General features: G+C 43.4%; 1 protein-coding gene across 2 annotated transcripts in view; it reads left to right on the top strand.

Moving 5' to 3' along the window:
- Nucleotides 1-15,017, top strand: part of LOC115088274 (sodium/potassium-transporting ATPase subunit beta-1-interacting protein 2-like) — a 780,772-nt gene that overhangs the window by 295,641 nt on the left and 470,114 nt on the right. The window contains exon 2 of one of the 2 annotated variants that reach the window (XR_003855737.1): nt 747-3,083. The exons of the other annotated variant lie outside the window; for it this stretch is intronic. The gene's annotated coding sequence lies outside the window, so the exon portion shown is untranslated. Of the gene's footprint in view, nt 1-746; nt 3,084-15,017 lie in introns of those variants that run through there. 2 annotated transcript variants of the gene reach the window in all.

Below are 15,017 nucleotides of genomic sequence, written 5' to 3'. Positions count from 1 at the left end.
GAATATTGTATGTTGTCAACTTCCTAATAAAGAATTTTTGCCATAACTGATTGTCTAGCTTGGAAATTTTTCTATCTAGTGTAGTCACAATCTCTGTATTCACACAGAAACAGCAATATCCCTTTGTCTTGTCACCTCTAGACCCACTACACTGATCAGGTCTTTGGGACAGGTACCACTTCCATCCAGGACCTCCACAGTAGATGATAGGTTTAATCATGTGCTGCTATGTTATGTTCACTCTCCTTACAGTCTACTGGAATCAGGCTTTAAATCTGATGATCATTCTCAGGCATTGATGTCCTGTCTGTAGCACCTTCCTGTACACTAGTCCTCAGTTATTTGGACTCTCATTCTTTGTGTACTCTTCTACATTTCCCATTAATTTACTGATAAACCTTCTCCTCAACTCTTCTCAGAAATCCTTCATAGAAGATACCATCCCTATGCTGCAACTTGGTGAAAACATCCCACCCAATGCGGGAATGCTGCACATCCTTTGTATGCTGCCACAATGCTGACAGCTGATAGGCTAGGTCTGAAGAAACCTCTGTCCTACCAAGTTCTTGCAAACTAGCAATAGGCTCATGGGAATGTATACAATACAGTTTGTGGTGCAGCTGAGGTGCTAGATATGGGCCCACAGAGCAGTTCTGGTAGGCAGAGAGAGACAGTTCCAGTGATGGTGAAGAGAACAAACCACAGTACATGAATATGAAAGTAATACATGCTTCCTTTTTTTTCAGAGATCAGCCGCCTGAGGATTCAGATGGATCAGGACCCAGTAGTCACTGACGGGCAAGGTATCACTCTCAGGTGCTTCCTTCTAGCCCTAAAGAGGACAGTGAGGAGGATGAGGGATCTGCAGAGGAACTCCTAGCATCTGAACAGTGATAGCCAATGATGGAGGAGGAGGACTTGTCTGAGAAACTGCAACACTTTCACACATGCCATATCTCCAGCAGCTTGCAGGTGGCCTTGAGGAGCCCAGCTCTACAGAGGGGGATCTCATCTCTCCTAAATAAGAGGAGGTGCAAGACACATCTAGATGCCAGAATGGTGGAGAAGATGGCACGTCTCAGGACTGAGAAGCATGGCATGCAGCAGTAGATGCAGAGTGTTTGGCAGGATTTATGGGACATTTGTTGTGCAATTGAGGCCCAGACTGAAGTGTGGAAGGAGATGCTGCAGACGATGCCCCCCTATCATTCACAGACCTCACCAGCACCATACTATGTTATGGCTCCCTTGATGCAGCCTCTACCAGCATTTACAGCACCACTGGACTGAATGGGCCTCTACAGGCTGGAGTTTTGCTTGCCTGTTTGGCTTCTCCACTTATGCTTCCACCATTGCCCATCATAGTACTAGCTCCTCTAATGCCACCATCACACCAAGATCTCTGCCCATGCAACCTGCTGCATCACCATCGCTAATACCACAGAGAGATGCTTACATGTCTGTGAGAGAAGTGTAAGCATCTCTCACAGAAGCCCACCATACCTGCCAGCCTATCTTCTTGGCTGACTCTAAACCCTGCAGGCCCCTCCAGCAGTTCCATTGATATGTCACTGCCCCAGGTCCCGTGCCCTCCGAGAGCAGTGTCATCGACAACAGGACACCGCTGTGGAGGAGTGCCAGAATTGGACAATCAAAGGCAACAGAGTTTCCCCACCCCAAAAAAGATGACAGCCAAAGAAGCACTATATTATTCATCACATTGAACCATATAAATAAATGCATATTCAAATTCTAAAATGAATTTTAGCAGAGTGTTCCTTTCCTCTATAGCCTACTGTTGACTCTGATGCTGTATCTCCTGCAATTCCTCCTCTTCATCTACATGAGTTTCATCCCTCTGTAGAAGTCAGGCCTCTGGTTCTGAACAGGTTATGAAGTGTGCAGCAGGCTAGAAAGATTTCACAGATCTTAGGGGGATTGTAGAGAAGGCATCACCTAGATCTGTCCAGGCAGTGGAAATGAGTTTTGAGTAGGCAGAATGTTCTCTCGATGACTGCTCTAATCTGCTGGGTGGGATCTATTGTAGCGAACATTTGGTATCATGAGCCAGGTTTTGAGTGGATATCCTGTATCACCTGTAGGGGAGAAGGTAGAGAAAAGCAGACAGCTGGGCAGTTCACAGGGCAGCGTTAGAGCAGTCCTCCTGAGCAAAGCTATCAGTCTACTTATTTATTTATTAGATTTATATGCTACTATTCAGTCACTTCAAAGTGAATTATATTCCAGTACTTTAGGTATGGAGGAGCAGCCTAGTGGTTAGAGCAATGGACTATAAACCAGGGAAACCAGGATTCAAATCCTGCTGCTACTCCTTGGGGAAAGTCACATCACCTTCAATTATCTTAGGTACAAACTTACCCCAGATTCATCAAAATGCTATAAATACAGCAGAAATAGCACCTGCAGTAAAAAAAATGGGTGTGATTAGGCTAATTTCTTGTCTACCACATCACATAAGCAATCTCCTACTGTATCACAGTGCACATCATTATACGTAATACGCATTGATTTATGCACGTAGTATACTATTTAGTTCATGTATATACCAGCTGCCTCTTTGGGGTGGAGGAGAGAGAGTTGAATGTGCCCATCTACAGTGCTAGATATATAGAGAGTCCTATTCTTCCTATTTCAATTTTCTCTCGCTCTTTCTTACGATAATAGCAGTGATTGTATGATAAAAAGTTTTCCCCTCTATCACAAGAAAAAAGGTGTAGTTATTTTTTATGTTAAATCCTGTGTTACTATGCATTAATCCTACTGCATTCTTCAGTAGAAGACCCAACCAATTTGCATTAACTCCTCCCACTTGCATAACAAATTGAAAATTTGCATGGTAACATGCGCTGCAATATTTATTGCATGCGTTAGACCAATTTAATGCATGTTCAGGCCCTAACGCATTTTGATAAATGACTCAGATTGTAAGCCCTCCGGGGACAGGAAAATACCATTTATACCTGAATGTAATCTGCTTTGAAGTGGTTGAAAGGCAGAATATAAATAAATAAATAAATATGAGGGAGACATTAAGAAGCATTTAGTTGGTGTGTGGTAGTGGTAGTGATAAGTGCATTCCTCTCTAGAAACTAGCCCCGGTGATGCATTCTTCCTGGAAGGGGTCATGAATTCCTGACTACAAGATGATATAGATATCATCAGTGGATCCCGGAAACCTGGGCACGATGTCCAGATTGATGCCCTTGGCATCGCAGACCACTTCCATATGAAAGAGTGGAAACCCTTGCGGTTGTGGTAGGTAGTCTCATCTCGCCCTGCAGCTCTTATAGGGACATGAATACAATTGATAGCCCACAAGACGGAGGGGAAATGTGCTATTTGATAGAAATCAGACATGATTTGTTCTTGTTGCAGTCTTCTCTGAGGGAAAGATAGATAGTGGTGCGTTATTAATTCAGCCAGGAACTGATCAATACATATGGAGATAGCAGACTGACTTATTCCAGCTGTGACCCTTAGAGGTGTCTGGAAGGTGCCGGTGGCCAAAAAAGCCAAAGTGGTAGTGACACTGATGTGTACTGGCAAGCCGTGGCCACTTTGGCTGGTTGCAGATCCTGCTCTAACTGCTGGCATAAGTAGAGTATGGTTTCCTTGGTGAACCTTAACCTGCTCATGACTTGCTTCTCTGAAAGAGCCAAAAACTATGCATGAGTCCTGTAAATTCTCTGTAAGGGGGTACCTCCTCCTCTGTTCTCTCTCCCTCCTCAACCATTGTGCCAAAAGTATCCATAAGACAATTAGAGTCATTTTGAAAATGTAATCTTCACCACTGACTCCCACTCCCAGTAGTTCACAGTAACACATACTCTCCCGTTATGCCTGATTATTTTAACTTATGTGTGTAAATATGTAAACCGCCTAGACGGACATGTAAATGTCTTATTGTTTGCGGTCTATAAAAAATTTTAAATAAATAAATAAATCCTGTATGTCCAAATTATCCCAAAATCTGTCCAGTAACCCCAGTATAAACCAGTTTTCCCCAGTTATGAGCCAGTATGGCCCAATCTATCCCAAGTATACTCCCTCCAACCCCACTTTTGGACTGTCTTTCCTGGTACCCTCACTCTCACCCTCCATGTATGACCCTGTGTGTCCTGTTGACCTCCCTGTATAACCCAAATGTGTCCCAGTTTGGTCCCAGTAGATTCCAGAGTGTCCCTTCCCACCCCCTAGCCTGCTCCTGTGTTCACAACCCTGGAGAAGTTAACCTAAACTAATGCCAAGTCAAAAATCAAAATGAAAGTTTGCTCTCTTGTGCATAAATGAGCAGTAGTAAATGAATGTGCATAAGATGGAACATGGGATAGACTTAGTTTTTGGGTACTTGCCAGGTTCTTATGGCCTGGATTGGCCACTGTTGGAAACAGGATGCTGGGCTTGATGGACCCTTGGTCTGACCCAGTATGGCATGTTCTTAATTTCTTATGGAAGGCATTGGCACATGCTAAACCTGCCCTGACACACTCCTTTTTTGTGTCTGTACTTTTGCTTACGTGCATGCACATAGATGCTTATGTGGCCCTTTTTATTAAATTACTTATATCCCACTACTACTCACAATGTGGTTCATAGCAGATAAAATATGCATTATGTGTGATCAGGCCACATACATACAAATATAGCCTTTTTTATGCATGTAAACCTTTGAAAATTCAATTTTTGAAAATTATGTTATATAATATGCTACTTTTATATGAGTAAATCCTTTTGAAAATCACCCTCAGAGGGTGCAGTTTTTAGGTATATTGAATAAATCACAGACTGCATCCTTTATATTTTAATTAGTGGTGAAAGATTTACAGCTGATATTTAGCATAATGTACTGGACAGAATAGCAGCAACATATAGCTCACACCTTTAAGAGCAGTAAGGTCTCATGTGAACTTTGGTTACATATGCAACCCAGTATTTTATAAATATATGGGGCGGATTTTAAGAGCCTTGCTTGCGTAAATCCGCCCGGATTTACGCGAGCAGGGCTTGTGCGCCGGTGCGCCTATTTTACATAGGCCTGCCGGCGCGCGCAGAGCCCCGGGACTTACGCGAGTCCCGGGGTTTTCCGAGGGGGGTGTGTCTGGGGCATGTCGGGGGCGGGGCCGATCGGCACGGCGTTTTCGGGGCGTTTTGGGGGCGGGCCCGGGGGCGTGGTTTCGGCCCGGGGCGGTCTGGGGGTGTGGCCGCGCCCTCCGGAACCTCCCCCGAGTTGTGTCTAGGCGCGCCAGCGGCCCGCGGGGATTTACTTCTCCCTCTGGGAGGCGTAAATCCCCCAACAAAGGTAGGGGTGGGTTTAGACAGGGCCGGGGGGTGGGTTAGGTAGAGGAAGGTAGGGGAAGGTGAGGGGAGGGCGTTAGCGAATTCCCTCCGAGGCCGCTCCGATTTCGGAGCGGCCTCGGAGGGAACGGAGGTAGGCTGCGCGGCTCGGCGCGCGCCGGCTACACGAAATCGGTAGCCTTGCGCGCGCCGATCCAGGATTTTAGCAGATACGCGCAGCTCCGTGCGTATCTACTAAAATCCAGCGTACTTTTGTTTGCACCTGATGTGCCTACAAAAGTACGCGAGGGCGCCCTGTTTGAAAATCTACCCCATAGTTGTGGGAGGCAATATTCAGACAGCCCTTAACTGGCTAAGATAACCCGGGTAGTTTTAGGCAAATATTCAGGTGAACCTTTGAATATAGCAAATCAAAACTTGACTGGCTAGATATAGTGTGGTTGTTTTCCCCAGACAGACTTAGGGCAGGATTCATCATTCCTCGTGGACTGATAAATCCCGTGAAAAAGAGGGTGGGGGTGCAGCCGGCTGCAGCCTCTCACAGCAAATAGCGACACCGTAAAAGGTGTAGCTATTCGCTGCGCTACTGCTGGCAATAATGTGCCTCACAATATCGCCAGCAGTGGTGCCGCGGCCGACTCCTCCCCCTCCCCGCCCTGACTCCTCCCCTCCAGCTAATTTAAATCCTATCGCACGCGAAAAGGCTCTTTTCGCGTGCGATAAACATTTAGAAAATAACCCCCTTAGATGGTTAGTACTGAAAAATCAGGCACTAACCAGCTAAGTTCTCTTTAAAAAAAAACTTGGTCCCCTTCTCTCCAAAAATTCAAATATTTTTACAATATGGTCCCTGGGGCACCTCAATTCCCACCCTTCTGCCACCCTTTAAAATGTAAAAAAAAAGGAACCTAACTGGATAATATAGAGTATCTTAATTGTTTAATGTTAATATTGAACATTACCATACTAAATTATCTGCTTTTGCTACATTTTAATTGCAGACTTTGTCTTAAAATAAACATTAACTCCAATAAAAATGGTCTGTAAGTCAGTAGTTTCAGGGATTATTGAATTATTTTTCCATATGCCTCTGAGGACAGTGATATAATACACTGACCTTTTTTTTTTATCTATACCTTGTCATAGAAACTTACAATACAGTAATCTAGAACAAAAACGAAAAAATGTGGGGAGATGCACTGGTAGCGAATGCATAATGGTAGTCGGAGTGATAGTACTTTTATTCTGCCCACACAATTGGATTAGCTGGAGCCATGATTCATAAGAGGCAGAGGTTTATTTAGCGTTGTATGTCTTCAGTGCACCAGAAATGTAAAGTTTAAGTAGTAACAGTAATTTATGCCAGCTGTGAAGCAAAGTAGTTCAACTAACTGTATTAAGCCTTTTGAGGTGTTACTGACAGCGATGGTGGTTGGACTATGGAAAAAAAATTATTTTCCTTTTATTTCAGGACGTAAGCAGCAGTAAATAGAATTTTGATGGTTCTCTGCATTACTGCATTTTAAATACATCCTCTAAAATCATCATACTTCTGTGGTACAAAGGAGTTATTTGTCTCCCTCACAGAAGACTCTCAGGAGGCCTCGTGCCTGGCCTGTTGTTTTCATCCTTTATAATGTCTTTATTTCCAACTACAATACTGAAAATCAGCTTCCCCAAGCTTTATTCACATGCCTTTGTTCTCAAGGACTTGATTATATGGACTGCTGGAATCATGTAGACCCACAAAACGATTTATCTTGTGTAATTTACAGCTAATTAATATGCAAAGTGGATGAACCTGCACAGTTTTAAAACATACATGAGTCACAGTTGACAAAAGCAATCCATTACTATGCTGCACTGTTCATACAGAGTTACATGAGCCTTACTTGTTGTTGAAAAAAAAGCAAGGAAACCTCAGTTTTGGATCTTTTGGTAATTTTCAAAGGGACATCCATAGGTGAAGTTGTGCTTTACGTGCTGAAATGGCCCTTTAGAAAAGTATGCAACTGATAGGTATGTAAAATTGCATGCATGCACGCTGTCTGTGAATAGGGTTGCCAACTGACTCCAGGTTTTCAGGAAAATTGATCCAGTCCTGGTTTTACCCCACCGCCTGCATGGACTTGCTTTTCTTAAGGGAATCAATTGAGACACCAGATCTAAAAGTCCATGCTGGCGGTGGGGTAAAGACAGGACTCGATCAGCCTGTCCTGAAAATCTTGAGCAAGCTGGCAACCCTAGAGCTGCATACTTTTACATGCACAGTGTAAAGGTGTTCCAGAGGACTGGAATCTGGGCAGGGTTGAGTCTTATACATGCAATTTTGTATTTTAAAACATATGCATATAAATTCTATTGGCAAAACTATATGCACCAAATAGCAGGTGTAATTGTGTGCATGTATTTATGCAAAGATAATTTTCTAAGCAGACATTTTCACGTAAATCTGTTTTGAAAATTGGTATAATTTATGTGCGATGTTAAAAAAATTACCCTTTTAATGACTATATAAGAAAACAAAAAAGATTCAGACTGCAATCCAGCAGCAAGATGGGGCTAGCCAGTATTCTGGACTCATTGTAGGATTGCCAACTGTCTGGATTGTTTTACTAGACTGTATTGATTTTAGGATTAATTTCCAGAACCTTGAAATTGTTTGAGTCCAGTGCTCCAGTTCTGATCTTCCTCCGATGGCCTGTGACTGAGTCTGCTTCACCTCCAGTGTTTTACCAGCTGAGTCAGCCAATACTGTGCTGCCAGCTTGGGGAGCTGGAGAGGGAGAAGAGTTTTTGGATCAAACTTAAGGAGGAGGAAAAGAGGAAAGTGATGGGGTCCAGCCTTGAAAGAAGGGGGAGAGGAAGGTATAAAAGGAAGACTGAGTCCAGCCTGGTGGATAAGAGAGAATGCTAGGTTCAGACTTGGAAAGGGGAGAGTGTTAGGAGTCTACCTTGGGGGTAAAAGTCACTCTTCCAGGCTGGACCCTCTCCTCTCCCCTCCTCCAACCCTAGCTGCTCCCGCTTAATCACCCCATGAAAGGTCCCACCACAGGGAAAGTGAAAAGGGGGTGCATGCTTGGGATTAAACCTGTGGGTGGAGGGAAGTACTGGGATCCAGCATGGGATGGGGAAAATAAAAGGAAGAATATTGAGGTAAACCTTTTTTCCACCCCTCTCCTCCATAGCTGTAAAAAGCATGTCTAAGGTCTGTATTGGTGATAACCTTCATCACCTCTGCTATTAGATCATTTCAGGTCTTGCCATCTTCAACTTTGCTTACTAGTTACCGACAAACTGATGCAATACTGTGCGCTCAGGTTAGCACTAAGGTTAATCCGCGGTTAAATGCATGTTTTGGATGCACATCTATAACCCCTTATGCAATTAGGGAATTAGTGCATCCAAACCAGCGTGTAGCTAATAGTGCACATCACATGTAAATGCCATGTTGATGAGGTTATTAGCTATTACCCCCTTATGTAAAAAATAAATGTGCACCCAACACATACATTACCCTAAAAAATTAATGCCAGCCCTGGAGCTGGAATTAAGTCTTGAGGATATTAAGTCAGAGGAACTGAAAAAAGAAGTAATGTAAAGAAAATAAAATGTCTTGCTGGCAGTCAGGTTAGGAAAACGGACACTCAATTAACGAGGGTCCATTTTCCTAACCCACACACAGCCATTTCTCTTGGGTGTCTGATGCCGTAGACATGCTAGTGACATACAATTTATTCCTAGCACATCCTTTTTAGCGTGGCGGCACATTTACCTATCGCATCAAGTGCCCAGGAGAGGTGATTGTGCACTCGTTAAAAAAAAAGTGCATCCAGTTTGGACGCACATTTTTATCGCATCGATATTGCATCAGCCTGCCAAGATTTACGCTAGCATCCAGGCCGCCTCCTCTGTCAGGGAGAAGAGAGAGAGGAAGTAAGGGTAAGGCAAAAAGAGGAGGGACTAGGGTTGGGTGGGGAAGAGAGAGAGGATGGGGCAGGGGAGGATACTAATGCTGGATTGAGGGTGGGGAAAGAGAGAGAGAGAAAGTAACAAAAGGGATGTGGTTATTTATTTCTAACTTTTTTTTAATGCATTTTACAATAAATTCAAGAAAACAAACTTGAAATAGCAAAGAAAAGAAGAAAAGGAAATATACATGTACATAACAGAATATACAAACAAAAGGAAATGTATCCTATAATTCTTCTTCCTTCCATTAAATCCTCAATATGGGTTCCAAATACATATGTTAAGGAAAAAACCCCTAAGGGGAAAATAAATGCAAAAAAACTAAAGAGCAATATAAATACAGCAGCTACTAAAGGACAATTAGATAGGGTACTCAACTTCTAAGTGAGGAACAGGCTGAACAAGATCATAACCCCCAGACTGCAAGGCTGGTTTATCGGTAAGGAAAAAGGCTAACTGAGAAGGGGTAAAGTAAACGTATGACAGTCCCTTATATTTAATAAGGCACTTGCATGGAAATTTCAAAACAAACATAGCCCCAATCTACAAAACCCTGGGTCTTAACAAAAGAAATGGACGTTTCGTCTTCTGTGTTTGTTTATTTATTTATTTATTATTTTTATTATACCGAGTTTCATGATAGGAATCACATCAACCCGGTTTACAATTAACAATGTGAGTAAAGGCAGAGAGTAACATAGTAAAACATTTCCCAATTCAACGTCACATATAGAATGAAACTTAACAGATATAATAACAATATTTAGGATGTGAGAAAGTTACAAAAAACAAAAATAACTAGGATCTGAAAGGGGGAGGAAATTGAAGGAAGAATATTAACATTTTAGCCAACTGTATCAATTAATAAATATGTATAGTATTATAAAAATATAGATGAGTAGCAAAAATGATCAAATATGATGCTGTTGTGAAGTATAATAATAAGATGCTGTGACTGCGTGTGAAATTAGTGGGTTTATTACAGTTCACTAACTTTGTGTTTGTGCTGATGGGTGGGGAATTTAATCCAGTTCTGGGAACGCTTTTTTAAAAAGCCACGTTTTTAGTCTCTTCCTGATGTTTGCCAGGAAACATCAGGGTACACCCAGGGCTCAAGACGATGCTTTAAAAAAAAGTCTCAAAACCCAATCACGATCATATTTAAAGGCAAAAGTGACCACCATAGTGGCTGCTTGTGCAAGGGTAGAATCTGAGGACTCCAGCAATTGAGACACATCCAAAATTGGAGTTAAGAAATCCATGCCTTGAGCACCTTCATGGTCTTCTATCTTAAATGGGGGCAGATAATAAGATTTAGAAAGAGGAGGTACTGCCGCCTCAGGTACCTTGAGATTTTCCAAAAGATATTTCTTAAACATGTCCTTTGCGGAAATTTGTGGAAGTTTAGGAAAATTTAGAAAACGGAGATTTCTCCTCCGAATTACATTTTCCAGATTCTCAAGTTTTTCTGGAGCGATTGATTCTCCTTTATCAACTGATCTTGAGTGGGCTTCAAACTTTAAGTAAACTGTTGAATTTCTAGTATTTCTTTTTGAAGAAAAGATTCTGATTTTTCCAACAAAGTCATTCTATTTTCAATGATATTTACTCTGTCAACGACAGACTCCATTTCCTCAGTAATAGAGTTACCAAGATTTGCTATAGCCTGCCAGATAGAATCTAAAATAATCAGTTGAAGTCTTACCAGGGCAGGAACAGAAAAACTTTTCAAAGAACTTGCAGTAGGGGTAGACATGTTCTGCCGTGACTGAAAAACCTCCATCTTTTGGTGAGCCATCATTATCCCCATCAGGGCCATCTTCAGCATCTCTTCCAGTGTTCTCAGGGCATTCTAAGTCTGTATGGTATCCGTGAAACCGGGGCCATGATATCTTCTGCACAAGCCCCTCTCAACAGGGCATCCTGGTCTCTTGAGGCAGCTGGGTTCGCCGGTGGAACCCTAACGATCAGGGAAAGAGAGGTTGACAAGACTGGGGGAGAGGCCAGCAACTTCTCATGAGCCTCTTCCCCCAAGGACAATACTCCTGATCGAACCCCATGCTAGATGTGAGCGTCCATAGGACCTGAAACAGGCAAATCTGGAAGAACCTCAGGGTAAGACCTTTCTTTTGCCCTGTATTTTCAGGCTGAATGCAGCATTAGTAAGGTAAATACAGCTCAGAAGCTGAAGAGAATAAGTACCGTGGCTCAGCAGCAGCCATCTTGGATCCCAGCCAGATAGGTTATTTATTTTATATAATTTAATTGCAATTCCATTGTAAATTCAAAACGGTTTACAATAAACAGCAACACAACAAACAACTATCCTCTTGGGAATAGAAATCATATATGATGAAATTTGACTTAATAATTGGAGGGAGGATTCTAAGGAAATCTACTGTGATAGTATTTAACTTTCAAAAGAGAGACTATGATAAGATGAGGGAAATGGCTAGGAAAAACTGAAAGCAGAAGTTTCAAAGGTTAAGAGTTTACATCGGGCATGGACATTGTTTAAAAATACCATTGTGGAAGCCCAGTCAAGGTGCATTTGACACATTAAAAAAAAGGTGGAAGGAAGGCCAAACAACTGCTGACATGGTTAAAGGGTGAGGCGAGAGAGGCTATTATAGTTAAAAGAACATCTTTCAAAAAATGGAAAAGGGATCTGAATGATGAAAACAGGAAAATGCATAAGTACTGGCAAGTTAGATGCAAAACATTGATAATGAAGGCAAAAGAGAATTTAAAAAGAAGCAAAAACTCATAATAAAAAACTTGCGTCAAGAAACCTGCCCAATAAAATTCAAGCAAAAACTCAAAACATGGCTATTCCTACAAGCATATACCTAATTTATACATTTTCACATCACATGCACTCCCACCTCTTCCACATTAAAACTCACATAAGTGCTCAACCCTACCCCCAGTTATTCACAGCCTAGCAATGCTCTAACTCAATTCCTGGGTCTCTCATTAATCACCCTAACTCTTCTCAACTCCCAATCCCTCTCAAAAAAAATCAAACTTGCTCAATGACCACCTCTTGGATACCCAACCTGATATTTGTGCCATAACCGAAACATGGCTGCAAACCACAGATACAGCTTTAATTAACCAATTACCAATTCAACTCTACGACGTCTTCTCTCTACCTAGACTTAAGAAAAGAGGGGGAGGAATTTTGCTAGCCGCAAAAAAAGAACTGAGACTATTCCACCAAGCCATTAAATCGACAACCAAACTAAAAATTGGATTATTCAAATCCAAATCCAATCAGTTACAAATATGTTTAATATACGCCCCACCGGGGCTCCTAGAATCTGACCCTTCTCCTCTCATTAAAATCATAGCCGAACACATCAATACGGACTCCCCAGCTATCATTTTAGGAGACTTCAAGATCCATGTTGACTCCCCTTCGCCCACCTCCAACTGTGAAGCCCTCCTATCATCTTTCCAGGCCATGGGATTTAAACAAATCATAAACAAATCCACCCACAAAGCAGGCCACACGCTGGATCTTTTATTCATAAATGAATCCATATCACCCACTCCCCCCCTCCCCCCACCACCTGTACCCTCATCCCCTGGTCAGATCACTCACTGATGTCCACAGAATTAGCAATAAGGAAAAAACCGACTCCCTCCATCCTCAAATCTACTATACAGTTCAGAAAACCCTGCTCCTTGGACGCCCTTAGCATCAGCCTCTCCAAGGACCTTACTAAACTGGATCTCTCCAATGCTGACACTGCTATGTCTTCGTGGCTAAACATCACTCGCTCAGTAGCAAATAAAATCTGCCCCATGGTGTCTAAAGAAATCAATACAGCCCGTCCCAACAAAAAACCTTGGTTCTCTACAGAATTGAAAAAGCTCAAACAAGACCTGCAACATAAAGAACAATGCTGGCGTCAGGACCCCTCTCCATCCTCCCAGGCAGCTTATAAAACTGCTATGAACCTTTACAGGATCACCATTCTACGTACGAAGAGAGATTTTTACGCCAAAAAAATTCATAGCTTTATGTATGACCCTAAGACTCTTTTTTCATATGTAGCATCCCTCACACTCCGGTCCCCCCGATCATCCCAGAAGAAGAATCCCAAAACAAATCTACGGAATTGGCCTTATTCTTCGACAACAAAATCAAGAACTTACTCACAACTTTGACCTCATCAAACACCCAGCCTCCTCCTGCCCTAATCCCTTCCCCAGCCACCCATAAACCGATTCTACAATCTTTTGAACTCACTTCCTCACTGGAGATCATGCCTGGGAGGCAAACAAGCGAACAGCGCACCAGACAACACAAACAAGCGAACAGCACACAAGCTAACAGCGCACCAACAAGCAAATAGCACACCAACAAACGAACAGCGCACCAGACAACACAAACAAGCAAACAGCACACAAGCGAATAGCGTACCAACAAACAGCATAAACGAGCAAACAACAAAACACACAGAACAAACGAGACAAAAACCACAAAAAACACCAAGAAAGCCTGGGGGAGGGAACCCAGTGCGGGCAAAACAAAACCAGCTAACCAGGTGGGGTGCAGGCGCCTCCTGCAGGTCGCAACAACACCAAGCTGGCAAACATGACAAAACAAATTTCTGGATGCAGGCACCTCCTGCAGGTCGTATTATCCAGAGAGCTGGCGCCTCCAGCAGGTCGTATATAAAAAACCTGAAAAAATGTTTCAGTCACAAACCAGTCCAGGAACACAAAGAAGAAGACTCTGGAACAAGGCGGATCTATTGCTGAGGAGCACCGTCGGGCACCTGGCCTTGCATTCTGTTGAGAGCGGGGATGTTTAGTGTGCCCTTGGGCCTCAGCCCGTGCCCAGACCTTCAGGGCTGAGCTGAGGGTTGACGGTGGCTCTACATGGCTGATGGGCTGACCCTCTGCCAGGCCTGCAAGCTCCCAAAGCCAACACCCAAGGATGTTGGAAGTTGAATGGTCCTCCAAACATTCCGAGCCCTTTCGGACCTGCTGTGAACAGCATGGAGCAGCAGGTCTGGCATGAGGTTGAGGGCAGATGGAGACTTTGACACATAGACAGGACTATGATGGATATGGGGGCATCTCGGATGAGACTGGGTTGATGCGACAGCATCACAAGCATGACAAGGAACTTGATCCAAACAAGACAAGACATAGGGCAGGAGGACATTGGCACTGTCTCTCAGGGCACCTTACTTAGCCCACCTTCACAGGCAGACCCAATGGGCTGGTCACGGACCACCCTGTCCCAGGGGAGCGGGACAAGCGCAGGAAAGACCCAGGCAAGGAGGAACCAATGACGAAGCCGGTGTCATCTGAAGCTTCCCCCAAGGCTGGCGGGAACAGAGGCTCAGGAGCACAGGGACGAATCCCACCTGCAGGCCACTCCATTCTCGGGCACAACATCATCCGAGAACCATGGCTATGCAGGACGGAAGGCTCAGGAGCACCAGACGAAGACGCAGGGAAGAACATCCTGGCAGGCAGACACATCAGGATAAGGAAGATCATAGCATGGTACCACCTCCACTTTGTCAACCCTTGGTCTACTCTGGAGAGGCAGGGTCACCAGGAAGGAGAGTATCAACTTGGAGTGACAGGAAGTGATCCTGTAGCTAGGACATGCTATCTAGAAAATGTATTATCTTCTTGCACTGAATATTTTTTTTCCAATGGCATGTGCCCAGGATTGTAGGAATAGGATTATCATTGCTACTG

The sequence above is a fragment of the Rhinatrema bivittatum genome, chromosome 3 (genome assembly GCF_901001135.1).
Source record: "Rhinatrema bivittatum chromosome 3, aRhiBiv1.1, whole genome shotgun sequence".
Classification (NCBI taxonomy): domain Eukaryota; kingdom Metazoa; phylum Chordata; class Amphibia; order Gymnophiona; family Rhinatrematidae; genus Rhinatrema; species Rhinatrema bivittatum.
The sequence above is the reverse complement of the archived record's forward strand: the minus strand, read 5'-3'. Positions and strand labels throughout refer to the sequence as shown.